Below are 18834 nucleotides of genomic sequence, written 5' to 3'. Positions count from 1 at the left end.
AATAAACCCTTTAGGTCGCGAATTAGCTTATTATTCATCTTGCCTCTTGAGAGATAAACCCTAAAATAATGTGAGAGCTTAAAAGTGAAGCTTGTGTGTCCTTGGCAAGCTAGATTAACATGCATTTCTTGATTCTCTTATGGATTTAAGGTAAGAATTCACCCTTTTCTTGGTTGAATTTCTTGATTAATTGCTCAAAACCTCAAAAACCTTAGGGATTGATTTTAAACCCCAATTTCACTCTTGTTCACCTGAATAATGTTCTTAATCCTATAATTACTAGTTTTCCCTCAATTTAACCTTCAAAACAACTCCCATTCTTGATTTAAAAACGGATTTCAAAGGTTTTACCGATAAAGTTTAAAAATGAATTTTCTTCGATTTAGAACTTGTTTTAACTCGTTTTGACTTGAGTTTTTAGATGTAGATTTCTAAAGGTATGAAAAACACATTTTAAAAATAAAGTTACGATTTTGCCCTTCTTTTTTTAAAATTTATTCAAAAGTAGGAAATATGAGTATCGTTGGCTTTGTTTTGATGAGAAAATTTTATATTTCTTGGTTTTAGTTGATTTTGAGATCATTCTTCATAAGCAAAGTCATAGGTCAAAGTGTTGTGGACCAATTTTTAGCCTTGAGGTAGGTTATGACTTAACTCTTTAGACTGGAATGAGTGGTTAATTTATATACAAAATACATGTTAAGGAGATGGAAAATAATTAGGAATTTATCTATCTTAATGTGTTGTGCCTGTGTGGTGGGCTATATGTGATATAATTGTTGGTTTGAGATATTATGTGATATGTGTGACCGTGTAGGGTCCTATGTGATGTTGATAGCCTTAAATACATGTGAAAAAATTATATTGTGTTGTTGAAATACCTATTGTGGTACCATTGGTGTATTGTGATATATTTATACCTTGTTGGCATATAAATCATGTGGAATTTCATAGAAGATGAAAATAATGAATGGATATTGGCTTATGTGGTTGTGGAAATGTATCATTGGAATTGGTTGTGAAAATATATCATTGTAGTTGGTTGTAGAAAATACTTATTGTGTTTGGCTGTGAGTATTATATCCTCACATCATACTCATTCATGAAACATTGGTACTACCGTGACAACATCTGAGAAATACAGACAACACCTTTTTATGACAGAAAATATGACATCTTATAAAACACTCCCCAAGGTATATGCCAGGGAGGAGATATGGATATATGTATTATATAAGGGTTGACTAACCTTCCATGGGTCCTACGCCGGGAGGCTTTACTCCGTATGTGTATATGGGGATTATGCGACAATCTCAGTGGTTGTGCGACGACCTCCTACATCATCATCATCATCATCATCTTAAACATTCCACTTACTTTATTGTGTTATGTTGTAAGTGAATGGCCATATTGACTTGTCTTATATCTATTTGTTCTATCTACTATTATTTGTATTTGACAATCTTGTATATACATATTCTTTCTTGTTTTTACTTGTATGTGATATGATGTATGCTTATGTTCTACCTTGTTGTGTTGTTACAATATATGTGATAAATATATATATGAAATGTTAGTGCAAGCGGTATTGGCTACCATTGTGGGACCTTTGCTAATTACAGGTGATATGCCCTTTATGCGTATTTTGTATGCTTTTATTATCTACTTTACTCGATCGGCCTATGATACCTATTGAGTACAAGCGGATCATACTCACGCCTATTGTGCCTTTTAGGTGCAGAATCTAGCCCGAGTGTGCCCCATCTTGATTGATTTGGGCGATAGTTGGTGCTTTCAAGGTATTGGTTGACTTTCAGGCATCCGAATGTATTCTACTACCTTTCTTACAGACTATGTCTTTACTCTCATTTCAGAGAGAGTTTTTCTTGTATTTGGACATCTAATTTATTTCATTTGGATTTGAGTTGTACTAGATACATTCTTATACTATTGACATCAAGTTTTGGGTTATGGGTGTATTGATTTTATTCTTTTTGCATTTATTATACTTATATGGTTTGGCTTCATTATAGAAACCTTACACTGTGGGTATTTCTGGATTTTTCCCTTGGTGTATTAGTTTGGGTAATAGCCTTACTTGTCAAGGTACGCTACGACAAGTGCCATCATCGTCGTTGTTTTTTTATCTTGACAAATTAGCATCAGAGCAGCCAGGTTTCATTGGTCTCAACAGTGTAAAAATGGGATGTCTAATAGAGTCTCATAGATTGATACATAAATGCTCGTATCTATCTTCAAGATGTGATAGGATGTCTTTAGCAAAACTCTTTTATTTTGTTCCTTATCATTCATATTTCCTTCATACCTTATGTTCTGAGTTATGTTTCACTCTTTCTACGTAGATGGTGTTGAATAGGTCCTGCAAGAGTAGAAATGTAGAGCCTTCTCCCAAAGGGCAATCCTCGAGTCAAAGATAAACTCAAGAGAGTGGACGATTGTTACATCCTACATTTTGGCCCTTAGAATTTTTCTTGGAATTCCGTTCTCCCGACCCTATACGGCTCTAGGGTACGAGCCATATGTTGGGGTACGAGTGGTATAGTTCTATCATATGTTCACCGATGTTAGTTGATGGGATGGATGAGTTACTAGAATAGATGTGACTTAGGTGATAAGAGTCGAATGGTCAGGTACGAGTCGTGTCTGTACTCATATAGGGGATAATGTCCAATCCTTTTGGTATTCTATTCTGCCAGAGATACGGATGGAAGGTACAAATTATATGCATTGGATACGACTTGGTTGGATGAGTTATATGTTGGATAGTGTGGGTCCAGGTGTAGAGGAAGGATATGAGTGACGGTTACTACTTGTATCGGAAGGGTACAACTCGTATGGGTCAGTCATATCTCTGTGACGGGATTTTTATGCAACTTAAGTGGGTGTAATCTAAACATTTCCCTACTTACCTTAATAGGATCCTAGAACTTATAGCCTATTTGGGAGGCTATCTACTTTATTATTTCTTTCTTTAACACTTAGAAACTACTCCTAAACAATTTAAAATACTCTCAAAAGCTTTAGGGAAAAAAAGCTAGGGTTTCATCTTAAGAACTAATTTGGGGATTGCATTGGTGATTTATTTCCATCAATTCTTCGGTATAAGGCATGTTCTCCTCCTTCATTGTTAGTTCTAACTAAAGGAATAATTTTACTATTGGTTTTCATGATTTTACTATTGAATGCTTTGAGTTTTCAAAAATGATTTGGGCGTTTTGTGTATGAATGATTGGTTATGGTTTCCCATGTTTTTAATTATACTTTTCTATGCATTAATTGTGGTTTTGGATAATTGGATTATATGGGAATGGATGTTGGTAGTTGGAATTGGTTTTGGATATATATTATGCTCCCAATGTGTTTGACAAAATGCTTAAAAAGATATGTTCATTGCATTGACTTCTTTTAAATGGAACTCTTGCTTGTTTTAAGCTTGGTAAAGTATTTATGCATGGATTAAATAATTTACAAAGGTAAATGGTTAAATATTTATGCTTGTGGGGTACGGGTTCCCCCTAAGTGGATTTAATATGGTAATTGGAAGGGAACCTAAGGTCCCCTATACCTACATGTGTTTGGTTATGGATAGTACTTACAAGTATGGTAAGTATGAAAATACCACCACTAAATGGCCTTGGTTAATAAATGGTAAATGGATTATTTGGAAATGGTTTTTAATTGAGCATTAAAAGGGGAGGTGTAGCTAAGCCTAGTAGGTGGAGGTCCCGGTGGGACCGAAACTGGAAACTCATGTTTACTGGTATGAGGTTGGTCTTGGTTGACTGTGAGCATAATGTCGCACCTTATATTGGGGGATGTACTAGTCATCCTAATGGGATATTTCCCTGGCTGTGCAGCTGCACGCAGTAGGGCCCTTTCAGCAGGAGAAGTTGAACCCATATTGCCCATGGGTTCTTTAGGACGGCAAAGCTACACAGCCCAGGTAAAGGTTTTAATTGCATGCTAAACTCGGATTCCCTTTCCCGGCACTTATATATATATATGTATGGTTGTATGAATTATGGATGGTTTTACTTGGTTTTATAAATGACATAATTTTATTCTTATCCTGAGTTCATGCTAGCAATCACTCACTAACCCGTCTACTGGCAGCTGTATACCCACGCTATGCAGGAATCAACCATTCTACTCTTCTTTTCTGGCACACGAATTCGATATCAGCATTTGGATTGAAGTGGTGAGCTTTCATCCTTTTGAAAGGCTCCATTTCATGTTATGAACATCTTTGGATATTTTTATTTTATTTTGGATATTGGTTTTAGCCATGGTTGGGGCATGTCCCAACCGAATATTGTTACTCTTTTGGATAGAGGCTTTGTGGTACTTCTAGAGGTTGGTATGGGAGGATCAGTATTGGTGTTTGCCTTGCCATTGGTATTGGTGTTGGGTATTACACCCTTGGATAATATTGTTGGTTGTTCCAACGTATTATATTTTAGGATTGATTACCATATTATGTTTTGGTATTCTCTTTGGTTATGGCCTGGTTTATAGCCTTTGGTTTGACTTTGTATAGTTAGATAGTTGATTTAATACAGTTAGACTCGATTGGGTCGGTCATGGCTGTGACCCTATCCTAGAGTCTTCATGAGATCATTCTTGATATCTTGTTATATGCTTAAAATTTAGCCCATCTAAGATTGGGTTGGGTAACAGGGGGCGGTCCCCAGTCTTGGTTGGACTTGGAATGCCTATTACGTCTAGGCCTTAGTTTGGGTCGTGACAAGTTGGTATCAGAGATTTAGGTTATGGTCAACTGGGAAATCCATAAAGCTGTATTTAGTAGAGTCTCTTTTAAGGGTGTGTAGCACGCCACATCATAACAGAGATTCTGCAAGACATTTAGGAATGTTTCACTTTCTTGGTATTCTATTTTCAAGCTTAAAACCTAAAGTCCAGAAATCTTCTCTAATCCTTGTTTGTTTTTCTTTTAGATCATGCCTCATAAATCTGGAAAATAAGAAAAAAAAATTCCCAGCTGGGGATGATGCTAAAGGGGTACGTCTTACGACGGGGGTACATCTTCGATCTTAGGGTCCTATTCCATATAGTACTCGGGTTTCTCCTAATCCTACCAGTTCTTCTCAGGTCCCCTAGGGAAATGTGATGACTGCAGAATTCTGTCAATTTATCCATATTATTGCTCAATTAGTTGTTGCGCAGGCTGAACGTGATGTATCTGGTGGTTTGTCTACTGAGGCCACAAGAGTTGGCCAATTTATAAAGATGGGTCATCCTAATTTTATTAGAGTGAAGGTAAAGGGGGATCCCCAGGGCTTCTTGGATGAAATAAAAAAGATATGTCGGGTGATGTAGGCTATCAATATAGAGGGGGTGAACTTTATAGCTTATCAACTCAAAGATGTTGCTTATCAGTGGTATGAGAAGTGGGATAGAGTTAGGGGTAGGAAGAGTCTAAATTATGGAAGGCCTTCTTAGATCGTTTCTTTTCTCAAGAGCTAAGGGAAACTAAGATGGAGGAGTTTGTAAATCTTAAGTAAGGGAGAATGACTGTCAAGGAATATGCCTTAAAGTTCCATCAGCTATCGAGGTATCCTCCTAACTTAGTGGATGACATGAGAACGAGAATGAGAAAGTTCACTTTTGGGTTGAATAGAGATTTGACCTTACAGAGCAAGACTGCTTTGCTAATTAAGGATATGGATATTTCTTGATTAACTGTCCATATGCAGCAAGTGGAGGATGAGAAGAGAAGGCAGATGGTGTTTGGGATAGGCAAGAAAAAAGGGGCAAATTTTTTGATTAGGGAGGTGTGCAGTCCCAGGGTGGTCGGGATGGCGGAAAGTGGTAGAAGAAGAATTGTTGGAGCTTGAGTTCCTTCTCTCTACCAGTTTCTTTTACCCGAAGTAGTCAGGAGACAAGCTTCATCGGGGTAGTGATAATTTTTGGGCACAGGGTGCCCAATCTCAAGCGAGCGAAGGTCAGTTAGTTTTTTTATGCCCTTCTTATTGGTTTTGTGGTCAACCCCATCGGGTTTATTATAAATAAGGGAGGGACAAATGCTTCAGGTGTGGCCAGATAGGTCATCGGCTTAGGTATTGTCCGGTTAATAAGGTTGGTACAGGGGCGAACAAGGTTCCTGTGGATTCATCTTTTATTCCTACACCTGGTGGTGTTACATCAACTTCTGTTACTGCTCCTGGTTCTAGTGTTGGTCAAAATAGGTTGTATGCTTTGGCGTCCAAACATGAATCCGAGGCATCACTTAATGTTATTACTGGTACGTTATAGCTCTTTTCCAATGACGTATATTGTTTGCTTGATCTGGGATCTACTGTTTCTTATGTGACTCCTTATGTGGCTGTATCTTTTGGTTTTGATCCCAAAGTAATTTCGGATTTTTTTTTCTATTTCTACCCCGGTAGGAGACTCGATTATTGCTAAAAGGGTCTTAGGGGGTATGTGATGTCTGTTGGTAACAAGATACTTTGGTGGATTTGTTTGAGCCGAGGATGGTGGATTTTGATGTCATTTTAGGTATGGATTGGTTACACTTCTGTTACACGTCTTTAGACTGACGGGCCTGAAAAGTTATCATTAGGTTTCCTAGTGAACTAGTTATAGATGGAGGGTGGTTCTTTAGCTACTAGGGGAAAGTTTATTTTTTATCCTAGAGCTCGGAGGTTAATCTCCAAGGGGTGTATTTATCATTTGAGATCTGGTTAAAGATTCTAACCCAAAAGGACCTTCTTTATAGTCATTTCCTGTGGTTAATGAGTTTCCAGAGATCTTTTCGGATGATCTAACCGGTGTTCCTCCGGATAAGAAAATAGAGTTTGGTATTGATTTGCTTTCGAACACTAGTCCAATATCTATTTCTCCGTATATAATAGATGCGTCTGAGTTAAGGGAACTCAAGGAGCAATTTAAGGATCTTCTGGATAAATGGGTTTTTTCATCGTAACGTTTCTCCGTAGGGTGCACCGCTGTTGTTTGTGCGGAAAAAAGATAGTTCCCTCCAGATGTGCATTGACTACAAGCTATTGAATAAGGTAACGGTCAAGGACAAGTATCCTTTCCCGAGGCTAAATAATCTATTTACAGGGTGTCTAGTTTTTTTCTAAGATAGATCTTCGGTCGGGGTACCATCAGCTTAAGATTAGGGATGTGGATATCCCTAAGATAGGTTTTCATACTCGGTATGGGTATTTCGAGTTCTTGGTGATGTCATTTGGATTGACCAATGCCCCGGCGATATTTATGGATCTGATGAACAGTCAGTATTTAGATCTTTTCATTAATGTATTTATTGATGACATTCTAGTTTATTCAAAGAGTGAGGTGGATTATGTTAATCACCTTCGTGTCGTATTACAGATCTTAAAAGAACAACAATTGTATGCCAAGTTCTCTAAGTGTGAGTTTTGGTTGAACGTCGTGACTTTCTTGGGTCATATTATTTCTAATGAGGGGATAATGGTTGATCTTCAAAAGGTTATTGCGGTGAAGGGGTGGCCTAGTCCCACGACTCCATCTGATATTTGGAGCTTTTTGGGTTTAGCTGGGTATTATAAGAGGTTTGTGGGAAGCTACTCATCGATAACGGCTCCTTTGAATAAGTTAACTCAGAAGAAAACTAAGTTTTCTTAGTCGGATGCTTGTGAGATGAGTTTTGAGAAGTTAAAGGATAAGCTCACTTTGGATCTAATTCTGACATTGTCGAAAGGCAATGATGGGTTTATGGTTTATTGTGATGCATCTCAGGTAGGGCTTGGTTGATTTTGATGCAACATGGGAAGGTGATTGCCTATGCTTCCAGGCAGTTAAAGGTGTATGAGAGGAATTATCCTACTCGTGATTTAGAGTTATTGGCAGTTGTATTTGCTTTGAAAATATGGCGGCACTATCTGTATGGTGTTCACGTGGATATCTTTTCTGATCATAAGAGTCTATAGTACGTGTTCATACAGAAGGAGCTTAATCTCAGGCAAAGGAGATGGTTTGAGCTTCTCAAGGACTATGATATGAGTCTTCACTACCACCCAGGTAATGCAAACGTAGTTGTTGATGCTCTTAGTAGGTTGTCTATGGGAAGTTTGGCTCATGTGGAGGAAGAAAAGCGAGAATTGGTGAAGGATATTCACCACTTTGCCAATCTTAGAGTTCGTCTCTTGGACACTAAGGATAGTGGCGTAATGGTGCAAGAAGTTGTTAGATTGTCTCTTGGTGCAGAGATTAAGGAGAAGCAAGTGTTGGATCATGTCTTGATAAAAATCAAGAGTGATATTGGTAGGAAAAAGGTGGCGGTGTTTGAGATTGATGGTGATGGTACTTTGCAGTTCCAAGGGAGGTTATGTGTTCCTGATGACGATGATTTATGCCAAAGGATTTTGGCTAAGGTGCATGAGTCGTGCTATGTTGTTTATGCCAGCTCGACAAAGATGTATCATGATCTCAAGGAGATCTATTAGTGGAATTGTATGAAGAGAGATGTGGTTGATTTCATGGCCAAGTGGATGGTGTGTCAACAGGTTAAGGTTGAGCACATAAGCCCTGGTGGATTACATCAAGAAATAGAGTTACCTTGATAGAAGTAGGAGATGATAAATATAGATTTTGTTACCGATCTTCCTTGGTCTTGAAACTAATTTTATTCGATTTGGGTCATCGTGGATAGAATGACGAAGTCTGCTCACTTTTTGTCGGTGAGGACTACCTTTTTGCAGAGAACTATGCAAAGTTGTATCTTCAGGATATTGTGAAGCTGCATGGGGTACCTGTCTCAATTATTTTTTATCGTGGTACGCAGTTTACATCTCATTTCTGGTGGTCATTCTGGAGAGGCTTGGGGACTAAGGTCAGTCTGAGTACTGCTTTTCATCTACAGTTGGATGGGCAAGCAGAGAGAACTATTTAGACATTAGAAGATATGCTTCAGGTCAGTGTGATTGACTATGGTGGAAATTGGGTTGAGCATCTACCTTCGGTGGAGTTTGCTTACAACAATAACTATCAGTCAAGTATTGGTATGGCCTTTTTTGAGGCGCTGTATGGTAGGAGTTGTAGATATCCTATTGGTTAGTTTGAACTTGGTGAGGCGGACTTGTTTGGTCAGGATCTGGTTTATCAAGCTATGGAGAAGGTGAAGGTTATTCGGGATAGGTTTAAGGCTACCCAAAGTCGGCAAAAGTCTTACACGGATGTTAGGAGTAGAGACTTGGAGTTCGAGGCTGGGGACAAGGTATTCCTAAAGGTATCTCCCATGAAGGGAGTAGAGCAGTTTGGCAAGAAGGGAAAACTCAGTCCCCGATTTTTGGTCCTTATGTGATTTTGCGGAAAGTTGGTAATGTTGCTTATGCACTAGATTGCCTGCTAGTTTGGGTTTGGTAAATGTGGTCTTTCATGTTTCCATGTTGAGAAAGTGTATTGGTGATACTTTTTCGAGTGTACCTTTGGAAGGATTGGGTATTTTGGGTTCTCTGTTTTATGAAGAGTTCCCAGTTGAGATATTGGATAGGCAGGTTCATCGATTTCAGACCAAGAATGTGGCTTCAGTTAAGGTTCTGTGGAAAAACCATAATGTGGATGAAGCTACTTAGGAAGTGGAAGAGGACATAAAGTTCAAATATCCGCTCTTGTTTTCTGTACCCAAGATTCGTGTGGAAGGTATGTGTTCTTGAACACATCTTTATTTTTCTAAGTTTGTCAATGGAAAGATTAATATCTTTCTCTCTTTGTTTTCGAACTTTGATAAAGATTGAGAATATGTTTGATAATTCAAATAACTCTGTGTGTGGTTATCCCTACCTTGTCCGTCATTCGGGGATGTATTTTCCTAGTGGGGGAGATAATGCTCAAATTACACCTCTCTTACGAGAGAGTAAGCAGTCGTTGTCAAATATATAACCCAACTAGGTTGGGGTCGAATCCCACAGGGAATATGGTGATAATTAATTTGTATGTAGATTAATTGACTTTTAATCGTTCGTTTCCATAAAATAAATAGGGGGTTTGATTCAGTTCACAAATTAATGGTTTCAGTTTAACGAGAAGAAATATGTGTAGTAGTATTCAAATTAAGAGAAATAGCAAGCTAGGGTCATGTCTACCTTGTAGTTTTCAATACTTTCTAACTATGGGATTTACGAATTCATACATGTATCGTGTTTACAGAGAAAGGTATTGTATTTAATAACATAATCCAAGTGTTTCTCAATCATCAAGGACTAATTCACTTTAGTTCTCTCGAATCAAAAGCGTTTACCAAAAATAATACGAAATCTCCGAGTAGTTAATCCTGCTAAGGCATTAACTTATGAAATAGGGGTTGGTAATCCTATTTTCTTGTCACTACTCTCTTTTTCAAACATCAACCTTTGTTTCGAACAAGTTGCGTTTTAAGGCATATCCTCTATGTTTGCAACCACGAGAATTCAAGATAAGCGAAGAGAGTATGATGTAAACTAATCAATGCATAATGAATTCAAAACCCAAAGTGATAGATTGTATGCTACAAGGTTTCCATAACCCTAACTAATAAACTTAGGTACTCATGAATAAAACAAAAATCATCATAAATATATTCATCATACCAAAAACTAGAAGACCATCTTGGTGTGCGAATAGTGAAAGTAAGAGAGAAGAAATGTTTCTCCCTCTCCTCAAGCTAAGCCGCCACTCTTCCTCTTTAAAAACTAATACAAAATAATGAATAATTAATAAAAATTCAGCATTAAGCCTTTTAATAATCTTTTCTCTCATAATTGCCTTCTAAGTCCCTGAACTAATTATAAATGACAAACTAGTCTTGGACATAGTTTCTAGGCGCCACATTTGGTCCAGATTGCTACTCTCTCTTATGTCATATGCCATCCGCATTCCATAGTCCCATATTGTCATCATCTACCTCATTAATAACTGAAATCATACTAATCACATCGGTTAGCTCAATTATATAAAAGTAGAGTAAAAATATAAGAAACTAGGCACTTTGTTCTCTAAACATAGCTAAAATATGGATAAATTATGGTGCTTAGGCGTATAAATACACCTAAGATCAGGGGAGAATGTTATATCCTTGGTTTTGGCCCTTAAAGTTTTTCCTAGAATTCCATTCTTTGAACCCAATATGACTCCAGGGTATGAGCCATATATTAGGGTACGAGTGGTATGGTCATACTGTATGCTAACAAGTATTGGTTGGTGGGATGGATAGTTTACTAGAATGGATACAACTTTGGGGATAAGATTTGTATGGTCTGGTACGAGTCGTATCTAGTACTTGTATAGAAGACAGTGTTCAATCCTTTTGGTATTATATTCTGCTAGGGATATGCATGGAAGGTACAGATCGTATGCTTTGGATACAACTTGGTTAAAAGAGTCGTATGCTGGACAATGTTGGGTCCAGGGGTCGGGGTAGGATACGAGTGGCAGGTATCGAAAGGGTACGACCGTATGGGTCAGTCGTATCCCTATGATGGGATTTTTATGCAACTTAAGTGGGGGTAATCTGGACATTTCCCTACTTACCGTAATAGGATCCCACGAATTCTAGCCTATTTGAGAGGCTATTTACTTTATTATTTCTCTCTTTAACACTTAAAAACTATTCCTAAACAATCTAAAATCCTCTTAGAAGCTTTGGGGAAAGAAAGTTAGGGTTTCATCTTAAGGACTAATTTGGGGCTTGCTTTGGTAATTTCTTTCCATCAATTCTTTGGTATAAGGCATGTTCTCCTCCATCATTGTTAGTTCTAACTAAAGGAGTAATTTTACTATTGGTTTTCATGATTTTACTTTTGAATGCTTTGAGTTTTCAAAAATGATTTGGCTGATTGGCTATGGTTTCCCATGTTTTTAATTATACTTTTATATGCATTAATTGTGGTTTTGGATAATTGGATTATATGGGAATGGATGTTGGTAGTTGGAATTGGTTTTGGATATATATTATTCTCCCAATGTGTTTGACAAAATGCTTAAAAAGACATGTTCATTGCATTGACTTCTTTTAAATGGAACTCTTGCTTGTTTTAAGCTTGGTAAAGTATTTATGCATGGATTAAATAATTTGCAAAGGTAAATGGCTAAATGTTTATGCTTGTGGGGTACGGGTTCCCCCAAGTGCATTTAATATGGTAATTGGAAGGGAACGTAAGGTCTCCTATACCTATATGTGTTTGGTTATGGATAGTACTTGCAAATATGGTAAGTATGAAAATACCACCACTAAATGGCCTTGGTTAATAAATGGTAAATGGATTATTTGGAAATGGTTTTTAATTGGGCATTAAAGGGGGAGGTGTATCTAAGTCCGAAAGGTGGTGGTCCCAAGGGAATCGAAACTGGAAACTCATATTTGTTGGTATGAGGTTGGTCTTAGGGGACCGTGTTCATGATGTCACACCTCATATTAGGGGATATACTAGTCATCCCAATGAGATATTTCCCTGGTCGTGCACCTACACGTAATGGGGCCCTTTCAGCAGGGGGATCTAAACCTATATTCCCGTGGGTGTCACGACCCGAGGCTACCCCTACTCGCAACAATGGTGCTTATGGTCATAAGTGACTACAAGCTAACCCACGAGCTAGTACCTGCTGTGAGCACTGAATAAAATATGAACATAACACCTGCGCGGAAGATAAATCGAAAAGGGAATGTAAATCTAAATATTGAAATACCAAATCAATCATAAGTTTGAAACATCTGATAAAATTGAAAGTAACTGACTGACTGTCTAAATGTCTGAAAGCCTCTAAACTGACGAAGGAGTTGATGGGATAGACCCCCAACTAACTCCGACAGACTGAATAAAATGGAATTCCAAAATAACTGAATAATCATAACATATCCTCGATGGATTAGGACTTACCACTACTACTACTGGATTACATTGAGCTGTCTAACTGCGGTCGGGAAACTGTATGTCCAAACCTATGATATAAGACATCATAGCACAAAGAAGAGTATGCAATCAGTACTTTGAACGTACTGGTATATGAGATGAGGATAGGCTGATATACATGGGGTTCTGTACATATCAAATAAGGACTAACTGAAAAGCATAAGATAATTGAACAAGAATGCATGAAAACTATAACATTTGGGAATGCAAGACTAAGTGTCTATCTACCATGTTACTGAGATAATCTAAAATCTGAAAGACTAAAAGCTATAAACATGAATATCTAAAAGTCTGTACACTTAGTCAAGCAAACCTGAACTGGAGATACCTAAAAAGGGATTCTTGAATTCCATGGTTGAAAAGAGACCATGGATGAACATCTCACATACATGAATTTCTTGACTTTCAAGAAAACTTAAGCTTTGAGGCTTTAGAGATGACTTGAGTGAAAACCCTAATTCTGATATTCTTGAGCGTAGATAGGGTTAATGGCTTTTAAATCTGGTTAGTAATGTCTAAATACACCTATTGGGTGCTTTAATTCGGGAGGGGAGAGGTAAGGTTTGAGGTGAGAAAAAGACCAAAATACCCCTCCGAAGCTGAATAAAGATTGTTGAAATTTTCTTTAATTGATGACTTAGCTGATGGCTTGTCAATTGATTGACAGCCTATCAGCCTAGTCGTCAACTACCTTTCATGTTTTGTTTATGGGTGACAACTTGGTCGATGGCTTGTCAACTGGTTGATAGCTTATCATCCTAGTCGCAACTCCTTCAGAGTTACTGCCTAAGGTTAACCACTTTGGCTGATGGCTTGTCAATGGGTTAATAGCTTATCATCCTTGTCGTCACCTTAATGACAGATGGATATGGTGAGGTAAAATGGGCATAACTTCCCACTCCGATATCGTATTGTGTTGAGACCAGATGTTTTGGAAAGAAAACTCAAATACTATTCATTTTATATATAGTAGGATACCTGAATTGATATATTATAGGAGATACACTCATCTAAAGTTGACCCTCGCTGGAACATTAGTCAAAACTCTATCGATAGAAAAGTCCTCAACTCGTCTTTAAATTGGGAGTGTATTATAACCTTGATCAATATACAAAGATATTCCCACATCATATATTTGATAATCACCCATTTATAAACATAGAATAAGTGGGTTCAAGTTTGTACGCATAGGAATAATGCTTTTAATTCAAGCCCGAAAATATGGGGTGTTACATTATCTCTCCCTTGGGAACATTCGTCCTCGAATCTAAATGGTTAGATTGAGAACCCTAAGACAACTAAGATCGTATACTGACAATGCATGACTAAAAACATGATTACATAATTGAGTCTAAAACATGATACTTGAACTGAACTGATTTTGTGAATAAATGCAATGACGTGAGAATGGTTATAAGGCTGAGATATAAACAAGAGAGTCAACTTATGAGTTTATGAGTACCCATTACTTCAAGCTGGATCTTTTTTCATAAAGAAAAGTTGATAGGTTTAGGACATGAAAACTCGGGCTATTACAACGTCCCCAAAATGATACTGACTTGGCTTAAATACTAAGGAAATACAGAGATGATGCACGGGACACTTACAGACAGAATCATGACTTAATATTTAGAATCTAAAACTGATGCATGATGCATGAGCTGAGATGAATCCACACATTACCTGGATGAAACATTTTACCTTTAGAAATAGCCATATTCATGAGACTTTGGATAGTATGACCAACTGGAAAGAAGGAAAATCATAAAAACTTGTCTATCTGACTGCTATATTGAAGTGCTAGCTTTAGGGACTAACTCATACTAAAAGCTTATACTCAACTGGCATATTTCTTCAATGCTTTTTCCCAGAAGTTCTAATAACATTAGGGAGCAGAGAATCTTAGGCATGATCTGAGCAAGACATCTGTATAAGGAATCACAACATGGCTATAATTCCATAAGATGGAACATAGGCCTATTAAACATAAACTAGGATAGAATTGCCTTGCCTTAGACAATGTAACTGCTATTTCCAAGCTTAGACATACTCCTCAAATACTCCCTCAACTATACATTCCACTTCAATACTGCACTTCACTTGAGGCTACTTAAAATGTTCATATGGGCACTAATAACTCTATCTACTGAAGTCTGAGCTGAACTTAATTCTCTCACTATGTTCAAGCCTACTCGAATCTACAATGTGCACACATTACACTGTAATATTAGTCTGAATCATGAATTCAATACCCTCTGTATTTTCACAGCTTTTTATCTCATGAATAATTCTTATTACCACTTCGACAACTATATTCAACCTCTTATTAGGAATTCACTAGCGCGTAATGCATTCATCCATTTATACACCAACATGACATTCAAGCCTATCTTTATAACCGCATATGAACTTCTAAACAAACAACCATAAAAGTATCTTTCTCATATTCTTCAATCCTCTATCATTAACAACTTGCATGCACTACCCCAAGAAAACAAACATAGATTCTCAACCAACCATAACATATACAAAAAGTTTAACCTCAATCTTCCTTCAACCTTATAGCCTTAGATAAAAGAAACATATAACAATTTTTTTCTTTAACAAGGAATATTTACTCCCTCCCATCTAAACAATTATTCATTACCACTACTATTTCATAAGGAGAGGTCACTGAAGGATTAGAACATGAGGACCTGAAATATGAAAAGATATTATGCATAACTTTGACACTTAATTGAGGTCTGAGGAATAGAGTGTTAACGTCATTAATTCATCAAACAGATATAAAATAAGGACATAAATGGCATAATATGGATTTTGATGACCATTAGAAGTATAGAATGAGTACCTGAAACTGAACATACTGCAAAGTATGAGTACATGAGTCGGAGCTGTATGACCTGAGTTTGGAGTTCATAAATTCATGGAACATGATTTGTTCTGCTGAGAAAACTAGAACTTTTTATATTAGATACTGGAAGCATAACATGATCCTCTATGGTAAAGGCATGAATATAAGCTATGATCATGGAGCTGACATGTCAGGTATGAGTAGATATCATGATAACTAAAGTACAAAGACTGAAATAAGAATGAGTCGGGCATCTTCCTCCCTAGTTTTTTTCTACAACACACTGGCATCACAACTAGAATCTGAGAGCCTGACTTGGTTACTTATTCTATCATATCCCCCTTAGCCTCAAGCCAACATTCTAAGTCTATGGGGCCCTTTTATAAACTCTAAACTAAATTGTCACCACTTTACTCTAGAGTCTGGGGTATAATGATGAACTCATCCTGAAAGACTATGCCTAATAATGTAAGGTCCACTGCTAGTACTTTCTTCCGATATACAATTCTTAGCTTTCTATAGCCGCAAAAATCATTATATAATAAATTCAATGCTTACTAACTTAGAATCTTCCTGAGTATCACCATACCATGAGTTCACGCTATCTAGAGCTTCAACTCTCCTATCTATTAGCTCAATCTTTAAAGATTCAAACTTATATTCTAATACTTAACATGGATATCCCCAAACCTTTAATGAACCCTACTAACCTCCATTATAGCCTACTAATATCAAATCTCTAAACTTATATTTATCCCTAAACCATGAGAATTACCATTACACCTGAACATCCAATATCGACATCGTATAACCCATAACTTGGCTGGTAAGAACATCAATTACTATATTACTAGCCTTATTCAAACTTAGCAACTCAAGGGTACTATATAAGAACACCCACACCATCATACTTAACTTAAATTCTTGCATACACTATTCAAGCCTACTGATTCACCTTTCATACAACTAGCCCTATTGATACATAATCTATTAACTATCGATAAATGCCATCCCTTCTATTCATACTTCTAGCTCTAGATCATATGTTTTCATAGGATTCTAAAAAGGGATCTGAAAGCACATTTGACCTTGGCTTAGTATATAATTTTAATAGACAAGACTGGAGCGCCCCATGGGGAAATACTGGGCCTGATGAATCCCTTATCTAAGAGATATTTCAACTGTTATCTCAATTCTCTAAGCTTAATTGGAGCATTTATTTAGGGCAGAATAGAGAAAGGCTGGGTATTCGGAAGAAGATCTATTCCAAAGTCAATTTTCCTTTTGGGAGAAACCCCAGGAAGGTCTTCATGGAACACATCTTGAAATTCCCTTACTACTGAAAGTGAGTTGAGACTTGGAGTCTCAGAATTAGAGTCTCTAACTCAAACAAAATGGTAAACACACCCTTTAGAAATCATTTTTCATACCTTATGATAAGAAACGATCTGACCCCTAAGCACAGAGGTACAACTCCTCCATTCAATGACTGGTTCATTAGGAAACTGAAACTAAACAACTCTATTTCTATAATCAACTGATTCATAGCATGAGTAAAGTCAATCCATGCCGAGAATGATATCAAAATAAGTCATCTCTAACTCTATAAGATTTACTGAAGTAACTCTCTGGGACACTGTAACCGGGCAGTTCCTGTATACCCTCTGGCTACAATGGAGATACCTACTAAAGTAGACATTGAGAAAGGTTCTACTAAAGATTTGGAATTGACACCAAAATCAACTACTATATAAGGAGTTACAAAGAAAAGTGAAGACCCGGAATTTAACAAAGCACAAACATGAAGATGAAAGACCTATAATGTACCCGTAACCATATCAGGAGAACTTTCTAGATCATGTCATAACTGGAGTGCATACAACTTATTCTGACACTACCCACTGGTTGCACTGGATGAGGCATCCTGCTGAGTAGGGTGACCGGCTGGAACTAGAGGGTGATAGTGCTGACTTTACTGACCAACCTTTGGCTATTCTCTAACTCTGTGGCCTGGCTTTCCACATCCAAAACACACATCACTGCCATCCCTACACATACCCTAATGATGTTGCCATATTCCCTGTAAAATAGGTTAATATGATTACTATTCACTCTACCCTAGGACTTTGAGCCTGGCGCCCTATCCTAACTATTTTTTCTGAACTTAGGCACTGGCGTACTAGCTAAATATGGGGCTGGGGATGAGAATTTCTGATGGAACTGGAAATGGTTACCACCCTCTGACCTTTACTTAAAACTACATATTCTAGCCCTTTTACTCTATCTCTCTTTCTCTCTACGATCTCTTCCTCAATTTGATAAGAATAAATAAGAAAACAACCTACTAATTATTATAAGCAACTACTGAATGAGCTAAGGTAGTGAAAGCAGCTCTAAATTTGGCATGAGAGACATGCTCATTCGGGGGATATTTCTGAACAAGTGGATGTGCGGGTTGTTTCTCATTCCTTCTTCTGTAGTTTCTTTTGGAAGGCAATTTCTATCAATAAAATAAAGGATGAGTCAAAAAGATAGTTTAAATAGAGCTCATGCTCTTTTGCACGACATGAATAGTGAAAGAAAGGAGATTTTTTATAAAATATTTCATAACCTCTTGTCTATAAGCACGCTTCACACCCATGTATAAGACTCTTCTTAATGCGAATTTGAAACTCCCTGGGACTCTCTAAAACCTTAGGCTATGATACTAAGATTTTTCACAACCAAGGATATACCCTAGTCGCAACAACGGTGCTTATGGTCAAAAGTAACCATAAGCTAACCCATGAGCTAGTACCTGTTGTGAGCTCTAAATAAAATATGAACATAAAACCTGTGTAGAAGATAAACTAAAAAGGGAATGTAAATCTAAATACTGAAATACTAAATTAATCATAAGTTAAAATATTTGATAAAACTAAAAGTAACTGACTGATTGTCCAAATGTCTAAAAGCCTCTAAATTGACTGAGGAGTTGATGGGACAGACCCCCAATAAACTCTGACGGACTGAGAATACCGAAATAACTAAATGATCATAACATGTCATTGATGGATGAGGACTTAC

This window comes from Capsicum annuum, chromosome 6 (assembly GCF_002878395.1).
Source record: "Capsicum annuum cultivar UCD-10X-F1 chromosome 6, UCD10Xv1.1, whole genome shotgun sequence".
NCBI lineage: Eukaryota > Viridiplantae > Streptophyta > Magnoliopsida > Solanales > Solanaceae > Capsicum > Capsicum annuum.
Note: the sequence above shows the minus strand (reverse complement) of the source record.